Genomic DNA, 13632 nt, shown 5'->3' with positions numbered 1-13632 from the left:
ATCAGCTCTAATCCAGCAAGATCATTGCGCCTGGAAGGCCAGTTTGTGTAAAAGCGGTGTAACGTGGTCGGGCCTTCAACTGATGCCATCCGGCGTCGCTCCATAACGTCCCGACAAACAAACAAAGCAAGCTTTTTCCAACGTAGGTCATCCCAGACTCCATCCTTTCCATGGTGTTCGAGCACGCTCTAAAGCTCCAATCACCATCATCATCCATGGCGTTCGCAAGGAATTCGAGCGGTCGCCGGTCACGGAGCGGCGATATATTTCCAAGTATTGGCGACCCTGGTGTGCCGCCACTCCCCGGAAGCGAGGCGGCTGGCCCAGTCGCGAAATGGAAACGCCCCTGGAACCCACCCAGCGGCGGCTTGCTTATTCAGGCCCACCCGATTCCACTCTGATGGCCATCACACCCGTGGCGCGGTTATCGCCCCGGCTGCCGGGAAGCGCGGCTCCAGAGCCTGGCGCCGCCGTCTGTGCGGACTAATGCAGACCGCAGACAGTGATGGCCCTCCCCGGCCAGCGCCGTGTGCACTGAGGGGACGGAGTCCAGGGGGCGGCACCAGGACGGTCCGCCCTGAGGGGGCGGAGTGGCACCGCGGCGATCCTCCCTGAGAGGATGAGTCCAGGGAGCGGCACCGGGACGGTCCTCCCTGAGAGGACGGAGTGGCACCGCGGCGATCCTCCCTGAGAGGATGAGTCCAGGGAGCGGCACCGGGACGGTCCTCCCTGAGAGGACGGAATGGCACCGCGGCGATCCTCCCTGAGAGGATGAGTCCAGGGAGCGGCACCGCGGCGGTCCTCCCTGAGAGGATGAGTCCAGGGAGCGACACCGGGACGGTCCTCCCTGAGAGGACGGAGTGGCACCGCGGCGATCCTCCCTGAGAGGATGAGTCCAGGGAGCGACACCGGGACGGTCCTCCCTGAGAGGATGAGTCCAGGGAGCGGCACCGCGGCGGTCTTCCCTGAGGGGACGGAGTCCAGGGAGCGGCACCGCGGCGGTCGTCCCTGAGGGGACGGAGTGGCACCGCGGCGATCCTCCCTGAGAGGATGAGTCCAGGGAGCGGCACCGCGACCGTCCTCCCTGAGAAGACGGAGAGAAGAGCAGCGACACTGTGCCGCACGCTGTCGGTGTTGGTCGGCGGCGCGCCGGCGGCGGATAGCGTGTCGGGCCCGTGTCGTGTTCTGGCGAGCATAATGCCCGGCTGTCGGCAGCAGCTGGCGGTTCCCGCCGCCGCCGCCAGTGGCGCCGACTGACGGCGCTGCCGCCGGCCGCGGCTCCGCTGCCGTGGATCTCCGTCGGTGCAGCCGCGCCGCCGGTATGCTGCCAGCTGAAGCTCTGCTGCCGTGGAGCTCCTACGCCGCCAGTCTGCCGCCGTGGAGCTCCTACGCCGCCAGTCTGCCGCCGTGGAGCTCCGGCGCCGCCAGTCTGCCGCCGTGGAGCTTCGGCTGCCGGTCTGGCGCCATGGAGCTCCAGCGCCTCCAGTTCACTGCCGTGGAGCTCCGGCTGCCAGTCTGCCGCCGTGGAGCTCCGGTGCCGCCAGTCTGCTGCCGTGGAGCTCCGGCTGTCAGTCTGCTACCGTGGAGCTCCGGCGCCGCCAGTCTGCCGCCGTGGAGCTTCGGCTGCCGGTCTGGCGCCATGGAGCTTCAGCATTGCCAGTCTGCTGCCGGGGAGCTCTGGCTGCCAGCCTGGCGCCTTGGAGCTTCGGCTGCCGGTCTGGCGCCATGGAGCTCCAGCGCCTCCAGTCCACTGCCGTGGAGCTCCGGCTGCCAGTCTGCTGCCGTGGGGCTCCAGTTGCCAGGCTGCTGCCGTGGAGCTCCGGCTGCTAGTCTGCTGCTGTGGAATTCCGGCTGCCAGTCTTCTGCCGTGGAGCTCCGGATGCCAGTCTGCTGCCGGGGAGCTCTGACTGCCAGTCTGGCGCCGTGGAGCTTCGGCTGCCAGTCTGTCGCCGTGGAGCTCCAGCGCCTCCAGTCCGCTGTCGTGGAGTTCCGGCGCCTGGGGCCCCGGCTGCCAGTCTGCTGCCGTGGAGCTCCGGCGCACGGGGCCCCGGCTGCCAGTCTGCTGCTGGGGATCTCCGACGCCGCCAGTCTGCTGCCGGCCACTGCCGGACAGGCCTCTGCCGGCCGGCGTACGGAGCTCTTGCGGCGCCTGGCACACACAGCGAGAGCTGTCGGGATCGCGTGGGACGGGCGTAGATCGGTCGTTGGAAGGCCCCACTCAAATTGCTGAGCGCTGACACCACTAGGGCCAAAACTCTCTCGTTTAAATGTTTCGCTCGATTTTAGCTTCGTATGCATAAAAATGCAATTTCAGAGCGATCTCGCTTAGAAAAGAGCGGATAACTTGGTGATGCTGTAACTGCTCGAGACCATCTCGGACAGCAAGTCACGCACTGCACGGAAAAACCAGCAGGGCTGTGCAGGTGCTCCAGCGAAACTCGGCTGGGGCTGCTGTGGGCAGACACGTTGTTGGTGGACGCTGCATACTCGCGGGGTGGAGGGGCATTAGCAAGAGACAATGTGAAAAGATGAAAGTGGAAGAGAGGCTGGGTGAAACTGGTCTGGTCTACTCTCACGCGCCTTGTTGATGACACGGAAGTGCCATTCCAGTTGATCTGTTTGAAACCAATGTCCTGCAAATACGGGCAGCCAGTCCAGGCGAAGCACCCTGACTACCTGTGCGTGGCCTGCTGTTGAACTCCCCGACGAAGCTTTTCATTGGAGTCAGAGAACCTCCGAACAGACGTGCTCCGCAGTTAAACGAGGACGTTAAGCGACCGAGAGTCATCCATTGGATCGAGCTTCTATCAGAGGCAGCGCAGTATCAGCGATATCTTAGACCGATGCTGCTGCATTCGAAATATCGTAAACAACATTCTGTGAGAGGGGTGTCTTTGGACGCCCTGCGATGCAACTGACAGACGAGATTGAAATGCAGTTGGCATTATAAATACTGATATTTATTGCGCAGCTGCCGGAAATTTAACTGGCAGCATCGTATTGCATTATAAATAGTTAACGATGCTTTTGAAGTGCCATATATTTGTGAAACATGCCAAATAGCTCCCGTCTTTTATGTGAAGCCAGATACACACACTCAATTTAACTGCCTTTCGGTGGAAACGACGAGATAAAAAAACTAATTTCCCATCGCACGAACCAATATACGAAACGCTCGAAGCTTGTCAAGCACTGTTTTATTTTACCTGCGCAACTCTGTAGCTATCAACTACCGCTTGCTGGACGCCCGGGATTTGCGATCAGATATACTGACGGACGTGGGCTGGAGACACCGGAGTCGTGGACCAGTACCCCCCAAAGATCAAAACAACAGTCCATGTGCATGCGATGTAGTTAAACAGCTCTGGACCGTCTACCCTGTCGGCAGGTTCTCAGTGATGATAGTGCAAATTTAACTACCACATCTGCGTGAGAAATTATGTCGCATGGTGGACGGCGCAAGGGTAGCTGACCTTCAGCACCTTTAATCCCAGAGTGGCTCACAGCACTCTTTCTTGGTGAACGCTAGACTAACCTCTGCAGATCGATGTGCAGCCAGTGCTCAGTGCAGCGATGTGCACCCAGTCTGTATAAGTTATTACTAGTGATCCCACTTTCCAGTTGTTGTCCCCACGTGCCCCAGTGAAATGAATGGATGGTGACGAGACGTTGATACGCCCCAGGTTACGCCTTCTTAGTGTTACTGGAGACCGAGTGTGTGGTCGTCGCATCGCGATCACAATGGCGCTCTGAGTGCTGCGGTTTCCATCGGTATGCCTTCGAAATGTCATTCTCTCGATCTACTGGTAGCAGTCTTTGCTTCGGTGGAACGCGGTTGCGGCAATACAAAAAGTGAGTAGGTCCATGCTTTTGTTGGCTGGGTTGCGTCCTCTTGCCATGGTGTCACTGGGAGTGAAGGGCGGGCACTGCGGGAAAGTAAACCTCCGCACCTTTAGTGATCCAGACGGATGCTTGCTCTCTCCAGCTGCGTATCATTGGTATCCAGCCTGGTCCGCTCCATGGGGTGGCACTTTGATGGGCAGATTTACCACATCAACGCTGAGAACTTGTGTGCCAGGTGGTACGTGCATGTCTTGTTCTTACGGGACGAAGTTTTCAAGGCTGAAAGCTTAAACTCTACAGCATGTTGAGTTTTTTGCGCATGCTGATGATTTTTCACTGCCAGGGCTGATGATATTTAGCAGGACTGTTTCAACCGATGGCAAGTTGAAGCCCGACAGCTGATTCTCCCCTACTATGACTGCCGACAATGGTGGCTTTTCGGGGTTCGCTGGCCTTGTGTATCCGTGGCGGTCTAAAATTGTGGGGGCATTGTCTGCAATGAACATCTGTTTGGTTCTCTTGGCCTTGTTCTTCTCTAAGAGCTTGGTCAATGTTTGTTTGGTTGTTGTCAAAGAAACTTCCTTCCGTGTGCTGCATGTCCCATCGCGCGCCAAGTTGTCCAGTTTGCGAGTGTATTCCACTTCGCTCATGACTACTGTGGCATTGTCTTTCCCTGTAGCTGGGAGCATGATGATGCTGTCGTCATTCTTGAGTTTTGTGGTGGCTGCTCACCATTCGCTTGTCACATTTGGCTTTTGCAATTGCCATTCTCAAATGTTTGCCTAACTTTACAGCGTAGCCCACCTCCCTGTTCTCTTCCTACCTGAAATGCGGTTTCTGCTTTGAGAGCTACGACGTCAGGTGATTTATTCGCACATTTCAATCTGCCAAGTTTAGTCACTTGTTTAGTACAGCTTCGTCGTATGGTGATGGCTGGCTATCAACCCGGTTTACCAACGCCTTCATTGGCGGTAGTTTTGAGGCTGTTTATCTGCTCTTGAGCTTTTCCAGCCTCTGAATGCAAATCTTCTTCCCGCTTTGATCTTTGGCTGTGTAAAGTCTTTTGATATCCGGCTGAGACTCGGTGCCCGATGTGAGCTTTTCTGCATTTAGCTTGTTCCGACGATGGAAAGCAAGCCGCTTCTCTATGAGAGAGCAGCCTGAACTTTCCTCCATCCGCCTGCCCGTGTTTGGTCTTGGTTGAAACGTACAGTCTATACCAGGCGAGGATATCACATATACGAGCTGAACACCACTGCATGTTCAACTGCTTTCGGACTGCTGCAGTTATGTTCAGAGTCAGCTGTTATCGTCCGTTCTCAGTAAAATACACATGCAAAGGTACAAGACCAATGCCCACAACGCGTCTTGAAAACATCACAAAACAAGGCCCGCCACATACTCAAACAACTCGTTGCATTGAGCTGAGCTCGATTTTTTTTCAAGCTCGAAAACCAAATTACTGTTGGTTTTACAGGACGGCAGGGTGGCGGGACAACATATCCAGGCAGATTTGGCCTGGTGCCGGGCACCAAGCCGCTCCCGCTAAACCGGCAGGTGATTTGTGCTCCTGTGCCATTGCCGGACTTGGTGTTCTGTCCAAGCAGCGTGGCACTCTGATTGCTGACAGGATGTATGCATCATTAATGCGGGTTTTTTGTGTGAGCCAGCGCTGGGTCAGAGTTGTGAGCTGCACGTGAAAATGCGCCCCTATAAGCATGGGTGCGATTCACTGATAACGGGATGAGATACGCCTTCCTCAACAGGCATTTAGTACATGGTTCAATGTCTACTGTTTGTATCCGTGCATGACCCCATTCCAACAGTATTTGAAACGAGTGCCTCGTGCCGCGTGTACAAGAGAATTGTTCTCCTATGGCATCGCAAATTTTCGGTTCAGCGATGTTCAGTAGTCGGCTTCGGCACCTGTGCGAGACAAAACGAGCTTGTGTTGGTGTCACAAGATAGGTGAAAAGTTGCGTTGTGAACTACCGAGTCTGTTTTGGGGTATTTTCACGCAGCATGTTGATATGGCGTGCAGATGCATAACTGCTGTGCCATATCTTGTAAGCGGTGGGTGGCAGGTGGGCGTATTACCCCGTACAAAGGCTGAGGCTTGTTTATCGGTCACCTGATTAGGATAAACAGAGTTCAGTCGTTATCATGACTGCGCGGTGCACGTACTGGTACCCACTTTCGTATGTGCCCTCTAGCTTGATAACGCCTTGAGAACGGACCGCCATGTTTTGCTGACGCTGCCTGAAGCACTGGTGGTCGCGCAACGTTAGGTTTCGGTTCTGGCCTCAAACCCACAGGCGCACACGTACTGTTCCGGCTCTGGTCCCAAATCGAATCAGCTGGAGGTGTGCTCTGTTCGTATTTGGCGTATTGAAATCTTATGAGTGGCGGCTGTTGAAGCAAACGCTACGCCGATGTTTGTTTGTCTACGCGGCTGTCAGTGTGTATATCCGAGCAGTTTTGAACGCCGCGTCGAATTAGTCTGACCCGGCCCGCCGTAACGCCTCTGGTGCCGCTCTTGAGGTCTTGGGGCGATTGACGTCGGCTGGCGTGCACTTGCAGGTCTGCAAGAATCGAACTGCCACGGGTGCAGGCCAAACGCCTGGTTGCAGAGTTCCGCCCGCCTGTGGGAAATGACCGTCGGGGTAATTCACGATCCATCGGAGACGAGGGTAGCGGGCGGCTTCTGAAGTGTCACGGACCGCCTTCGTACATGGACGGGCGCGTGCTTGATTTTGGACGGGGCGACTCCGTGTTGCCAACGCGTGGAGCCACGATCGTCAAGTTTGGCACGCAAGTGGGTGAGTCGCGGGGTCGTCTGGAGCCGTGAAAAGTACATATACATAGAACTCGATGCGCGTGACGTCCTCGGGCACATTTGCACCCCTCTGATTTAGACGGCACATATCCCGCGACCTAGCCGCGCTCTGCTCCTGTTCGAAGCCTTACAACATGGCTGGGCGCCAGGGAATGTGCCCAAGCCATTTTATCTGGTGCAGGGTGCCAAAACACGCACGCTGCACATGTAAACGTCGCATGCCCACATGACATTGATGTTGAACGAGTGGCACGCACGGCACAGGTGGTAATGCGGGCAGCAGGCAGGTAGGCACGGCCAAAACAACCTTTGGCGAGCCCTTCGGTGACGCATGCTTGGTTTCCGGGAATGAGGCGCACAACCCTTTTTTGAACGGCTTTTACCTTGTAAGAACTCAACGTTGTAATGCACTGCAGGTTGCCAATTTTGGGAAACCTCATTGGTGCGCGCCTTACCAAATGACAACACAGGTCTGACGCATTGCACAAGATTGTTCTCAGTCAGTTAGTCGTCGATGCACGGGCAGGGAGGCTGTCCCAAGGCTTCTTCCGGGTAAGGGGTTAACAGTTTTTGATTGTTTACTGACTCCAAACAACATCTATATGGAACCAATGCCAAATTTTCAGAGAGTTGGGGTGCCTCAGCTCCCCCCCCCCCCCTGCTGGGATCCATAAATAAGCTTATAAAACTTTGGTAGTGTTTTGGAAGAATGGTTTGATGTACACCCACATGTTCAGTTCAGAGGCTTTGAATTTTAAGTTTAAAAATACCGACACACAGGTAATGTGCAGCAAATGTATAGATAGGGAGAGAAACTATTGCTTATACGATAGTCTAGCTCAATTTTTTAGAATGGCTGGCTCACGACTCCGTAGTTTGATACAAACTTCTATCTCATTGAAGTAGTACAAGTCACACTCAATGAGTATAGTAGATGATGACAAATTTTTGCTAGATGCATATGGCAGGCAGGACACCACTGTTTTCCAATATAAATAAATAAATTATATATATATATATATATATATATATATATATATATATATATATATATATAACGTGCATTAAGAGCGGAGGCGGAACCGCTATTTGTCAAGGGAGGGTTTACGTTTCATTGTGGTTCCCAATAGAGCTTGGTATCTCCTCCCCCCCCCCCCCCCCTCCACCTACACAAACAGGCACCGGACTTCGGCCACTTTATGCTAAAAGTCCTATCTTATGTCGAAAACCCTCTTCCTCTGCGGAGGGCTAGACACAGTACGTAGGTGTGTACCTGACGGGTGCGAATTTTTCCACAGGCTGATGGATGCGACCATTTTTTGCTAAGTATTTCCGAAAAGATATTACAAAACGAATTAAAGTTGAATCGTAAAATCCATCGACGCCAGGCACGACAGCGCAACTCGAATGGCCAGCGATCGTCGATGGGAATGTCCCACTGTTGGGGCATTTTTCAAAAACATACTCCAGTGAAACCTGAGGATGAGTTGCTTCTAATAAAAGCACTGGGCAGTATCAGTGCAGCACCGTCAAGATGTAATAACGATATCAATTTTAATTATTTTCTAGTTCAAATTACGTTCTCCGCGCCTTGTAACAGCACTATCTAAAGCTACTACGTTTTTCTCCAACAGTCACGATCACCGTCGTGACGACAATGGCTGTGCACACCTCTACTGGTATGAATAAAATAACGTTTGTGTGGACGGGTTACCAAGAAATTGGTTGGTTCAAGTTTAAACCAGTACGTCACATGGGTCACGTGATATTTCCATTCCCAAAGACAAAATACGCCTCGAAAACATCCACTATAGTAAACACCATAGTGGAGAAATCCGAATGACAGAATATCGTTTGGCTGAGCTCGCGGAGAATGACTCATGTTGGCATATTTTTGTGTCTAAACAGTGTTTCAAGTTTTTTGACGTTTATTACACAAATAGTGGCGTGTTGCAAGCATTGCAGAATACACATTTTGGAAAAAGCAGAGAAATGAAATGCATTGCTTTCATAGTGGTGAGCTGGGAGTTAAATGAGATTTCTCCCGTCGCGTCGGCTACTCCAAATAGAGATTCTTAGTTGTTCAGAAGAAGCTAAAAAAACTGGTGTTACTGTTTAAATCGTATACGTTTGTTCTAACCATGAGTAAAAGCACAAAAAGGGCCTGGCACTCCCTTAACTTTCGTGCGATGAAACAAGCAGGGAGCTGCATTGTATGGGGCGCTTGCCTCAGAGTAAATGTTTAAAGCGAAAGCAGCAACTTTTGCACGAATTCCAAGTTGTGATGAGTTAAGAAACATAGCATGACGCGAGTGTTAAAATACTAGGGGCTTTTGCAACTAGCAGAAACCGGCGAAACCAGTGAAATCCGTAAACTTTTGGCGTGATATACTATCCGGTAGTATCTAGTAACACATCTGGCCCTGGAAATGGTAGAATGTTTGTTGTTGGTATGGAAATAGACAGATCTTGTGCTGCATATTTTGAGTAACATGATGGAATAAATGCGAGTAAACCCGAGTAGGAGCAAAACTAAAACTTGGGAATATGGCTTAGGCGATGCATAAGTAAAATGGATTCCAAATGTTTAATGATTGGGTGATACTAGATACACGGCGCCGCCGGCACGTAAAATACTGCATTCGGATATAAAAATTGAAGGGTGTGTTCTATATTTATATCGGGTTTTGAACCAAATAGCCATCTTGAAGACGATTTGGTGCAGCTCCCAATCCTGCTCTTCTTGACAAGCGCTCGGGTGGGGGGGGGGGGATCGAATTGACCCCCTCCCCCGAAGGTTTTTTCCAGAATGGTTTCCGAACGGCACGGCGTAGCCGCGCCAAATTTTGCATAGCTGTAGAAAGTTGAATAGCGGATCGTTCAACATCACAAATTTACATGTACTTTCTAGGGTTGCTGATCTATGGCAGGTCAAAGTCAGGCCGTGGTTCCCGGGGAAGGCAATTTCTAGGGAATCGTCCAATCTGATACAATAACGGAGTGTTTGACGAAGCCATACATATCTGAGACGCTATCTTAGGCACTACAAATATTGGATGAGCAAACTAAGTTGAACTAAGGTCAGGTATGAAGGTCAAACCAAGGTCACAACCAACCTGACTTATTACTCTAGGGCTTGCTGTATATGATAGTTCGTGATGCTCATTTCGAATTTATTGACAGCAGGAACCGCAATATGCATCTTCCATCGACTTCTTAGAGGTCAGGAAAGGTTATTGATCTAAGATGACCCGGGTCGACATTTTGTTTTATGAACATGCTGCCTAGCGTAATATCTGTCGCTTATTCAAATGCAAACTTCAGAGCAGTCTTGTATGATTTTGGTCACCATGACCTTCAAAGGGTCAAACAAGGTCACTGACCTCAAATAGGCTTTTGACGTCTTGCTTAGAAACAGTTTCCTAGGTTTTGGGGGGACTTTAGAGACCAACCTGAAATTTTACCTTGTTTGATCTTATTTGACCTGAAGGTCATGGCCTAGGAAGTTCAAACTTTGACCTAAGTGAGTTCACGAGCAGATCAAGACACCCTGCAAATTTGGTGTCTCTAACTTTCTCAGTTCCCGAAATATCAGTGGGGTCAAATTGCCCCCGCCCCTGCACCCACCCGGGCGAAGGGTATCTAGCCGGCCACCCGGGCGCGTGTTAAGACTTAAAGCCTTCTAGTTTCTGATGTACGCGCTCGTGAAAATGGGAGAGTATTTCGTGGTAGTGTTTCAAGATCACTTGACATTCATGACGTGATAATAACGTCATTCAAATCCTGCCATTCCATAGGCCGCGCGGCGATCAAGCCGGAGAAAAATATAGTGGCGAAGTAGTTCATATCTAGCGTTCGTTAGCACGATTTGCACATATAATGACCGTAGATTGGCTCTCAATCAATGTTCTGCAATGCACGATGACGTAATCAAACAATGGCATGTCGAAAAGCATATCTACTAAGAAGAGAAATGGTATTATTTGGAACAGTTTTCTCGATTTCAAACAATACCGATAGTTGTCAGTGCGCTTGTTTAATCATATGTCATGTTTGCTTCGATATCTTCAAATCTGAAACATTCCTTTTCATCGGAATACACGGCTGCTATAATCCGCGGTGAAACCGCCAAGAAAAGTCGCCATCTCGTATATCTCAAACTTTGGCGTCCAGCATTGTTTGGTTGCATCAGTGCTCAACCAAGTGTGTCAGTAGCATGCGTAATTTTGTAGCGGTGAGGACGCATTTTTTACTGTTTTTTTTTTGCGCCCTCAGTTTTATCGAGGGGATACACAAACACTGCATGACCAGCGGCGCAGGCAGAAGCATAGTATGAGAGGGTCGCCGCGGTCCACAACGGGGTACTGCTGGTTGAAACGCAGCAGGGAAAGTGATCCCCAGATCACCTAAAAATGTGTTTGGCTGGATTTAGCCCACTTTTTATAGATCCATGTTCTTCTGTTATTGTTCATATCAAACTACTAGTTCGGCCGAAATTCGGAAACTTCATTCCTTACAATCTTGCAGCGAAATATCAACTAAGACAGGTTTAAACATGTGCGCTCGCAGTCTAGGAGAAAGAGCACCAACGCCAGGCTTTGCACTTTCCATGGGCCTGTCGGCCTCGCTCGTGGTCGTGAACGGCACTCAGTGCCATTCTCGACCACGAGCGGGTGAACACGACCACTTATCCAAGTGCGATACTTTCGAACGTTTTATGAAATCATTTGGTACATTTCTAGAAGACATTCCGCTCCGTAGATTTCACCAGTGCGATATTCCGATTACTGCTCGGAGTGGATTAGCACGTTCAGCACCATGAACTCATGACGCAATGGCGTAATCTATATTGCCCGTGTCGTATGAACTGTTCATAGAACCTACGCCCAAACAGCGAAGGTGCAGTTTACTGTTCAGGAGGAGCTGGACCGGCACCGACACGGTGACGACCTGCACAGTGCATGATGCATCCCTCTGAGGGCCTCCGAATCGAACAGCGAGCCCCCGGTCCCCATATCTCCGGAGTGGCAGCCGCAAGGGATCACGGACTGGGACGGAAGGGCCCCTTCCGTAGGGGCCGTCACTGACTCAAAAAGATCCCTACCAGTGCCGGGAGTCTAGTAATTGGTGCCGAGACACCAATTCGGCTTATCGGTCCTTGCTCAAAACAGTGCAGAGCGTCCCTCATTCCGCGCTGGGGCCTCTGACTGACACAGGGCCTCTCCACTGTCTCACTGTGAATACAAACTCTTGCGTTGTCATTTGTCGTATATCCTTGCATTATCAAGAGAGTTTTACCAACCCAAGAGCTTCTTTGACATTTGAGAACCCGTACCCGTCCATGTTCAGCGAAATGTCCCTGACAGACTTGGGACCCACTGCCAACCCAAGGTACTCTGTAAGGCACTGTGGCCCCAAATAACCACAAAGGGTTCTTCACAGTTTCAGTGGTCCCAACCAATCCAGGAGGCCTTTTGGTTGTCATTTGCAGGCCCCGGCCTCGCCCCTGCTTGGCAAAGGAGCACCCAGGCTGCAGACCGGCACGGAACCGACTGTTCAGTATTCGTGGCCTAAGTCAGCTGACTGATATAGAGCCCCTCACTGTCCTAGACAGGCCCGGATTGGTGCGAGAAGCCTCCTGAATGACATTTTAGGGTTTGTCTTTCGGGTAGGCCATCCTTCGTATGACATCCAACCTGTCCTTCGGGTTCTCCCTTGATGGTCGGTCCCGACGGACCGAAGGACCTAAGGGGCCATGTGTCCCTGTACCTCCCCCTTCTTAACTCCTACCCTCTTACCTGCGCCCTCAAAATGGTGAGACCTTTGGAATTGGGTTCCTGATCAAAATGCAGATTTTGCAGTCATTTGTATGGCTTTCTGGACTTCGTCGTCACGTGAAAATTTCAGGTCTTACGTCCTTAATCATGTGTTCTGGAATTGAGTGCCTCTTAAAAATGAGGGGGTCATGACGCCCCGAATTAAATATTTCCGGCGTACATTCGCTTTAGTGGCCGGTGCAGGATTTCGTCAAGGTAAAAATGATAAATCGGGATTTCCCTGGATTTTTGTTCTCTTAAAATGTAAGGTTTTGGGTCTTTTAAATAGCCAGACTGGGTTTGCCGTACATTGAAATTGGAAAGGTTATGGTGCCTCTCCGTCCGGTAGAGCGATCCTGGATTTTGTCCGGGTGTGGTGGCCCTTAAATGTGGTGCCCCTTGAGAATGAAAGTGTGTGGCCTTTTTCGTAGTGTCCCGTGGAGTTCGGTGCCGCTTGAAAGCAAAGGTTATGGTGACCCGAAAGGAAAGTTTTGTTGTTCCTTTGCCGAATGGGCTGATGTAGGATTCCAGGAAGTGACGCGGCACGAATATTGCAGCGCCCCTGGGATTTGGTATCGTTTAAAAATGAAGATGTGAGACCCTTTGTGGTGTCGCTGACATTTAGTGCCCGGCGAAAATAAAGGTTATGTGATTTCGAGAAGCCGAGGTGGAGGTTTTGGTGTACCTTGACCAAGAGATTTGGGTGGTCCGAAGGGCCACCAAACTGCGTTTCCGCGAGGGTCGTACTGAAATAATCTTTCCATTGAACTGTGGTTGTAAAATTTTCTTCAAGGTACTGAAAATGTGGCACTTGCCCGATTTGAGGCTATATTTGGGGCGGAGCCATGGCCTGATTGTCCCACTAGATCCGCCCTTGCCCCGGGCGACGGGTATGCCTGAACGTGTCCAAAGACATTTGGGGGATTACAACATTCCCTGAGAATTTACGTAGTATGTAACCAGATTTGGTAGCAATGTGTTCAGCTCCTAGCTCCAAGCTTCAGCTGCCAAATAGTCACTTGTTCGGCTGTGGCGATTGTGGAGCGGGGCGGTTCGCGCTCGTTCTGTGTGCGAAGTATTTATCACAAATCCAGAACAGATCCAAGACGATGGCTGACGAGAATGTGAATGGGAATG

The sequence above is a fragment of the Pollicipes pollicipes genome, unplaced genomic scaffold (genome assembly GCF_011947565.3).
Source record: "Pollicipes pollicipes isolate AB1234 unplaced genomic scaffold, Ppol_2.1 Scaffold_4881;HRSCAF=5763_pilon_pilon_pilon, whole genome shotgun sequence".
NCBI classification, from domain to species: Eukaryota; Metazoa; Arthropoda; class Thecostraca; order Pollicipedomorpha; family Pollicipedidae; genus Pollicipes; species Pollicipes pollicipes.
Note: the sequence above shows the minus strand (reverse complement) of the source record.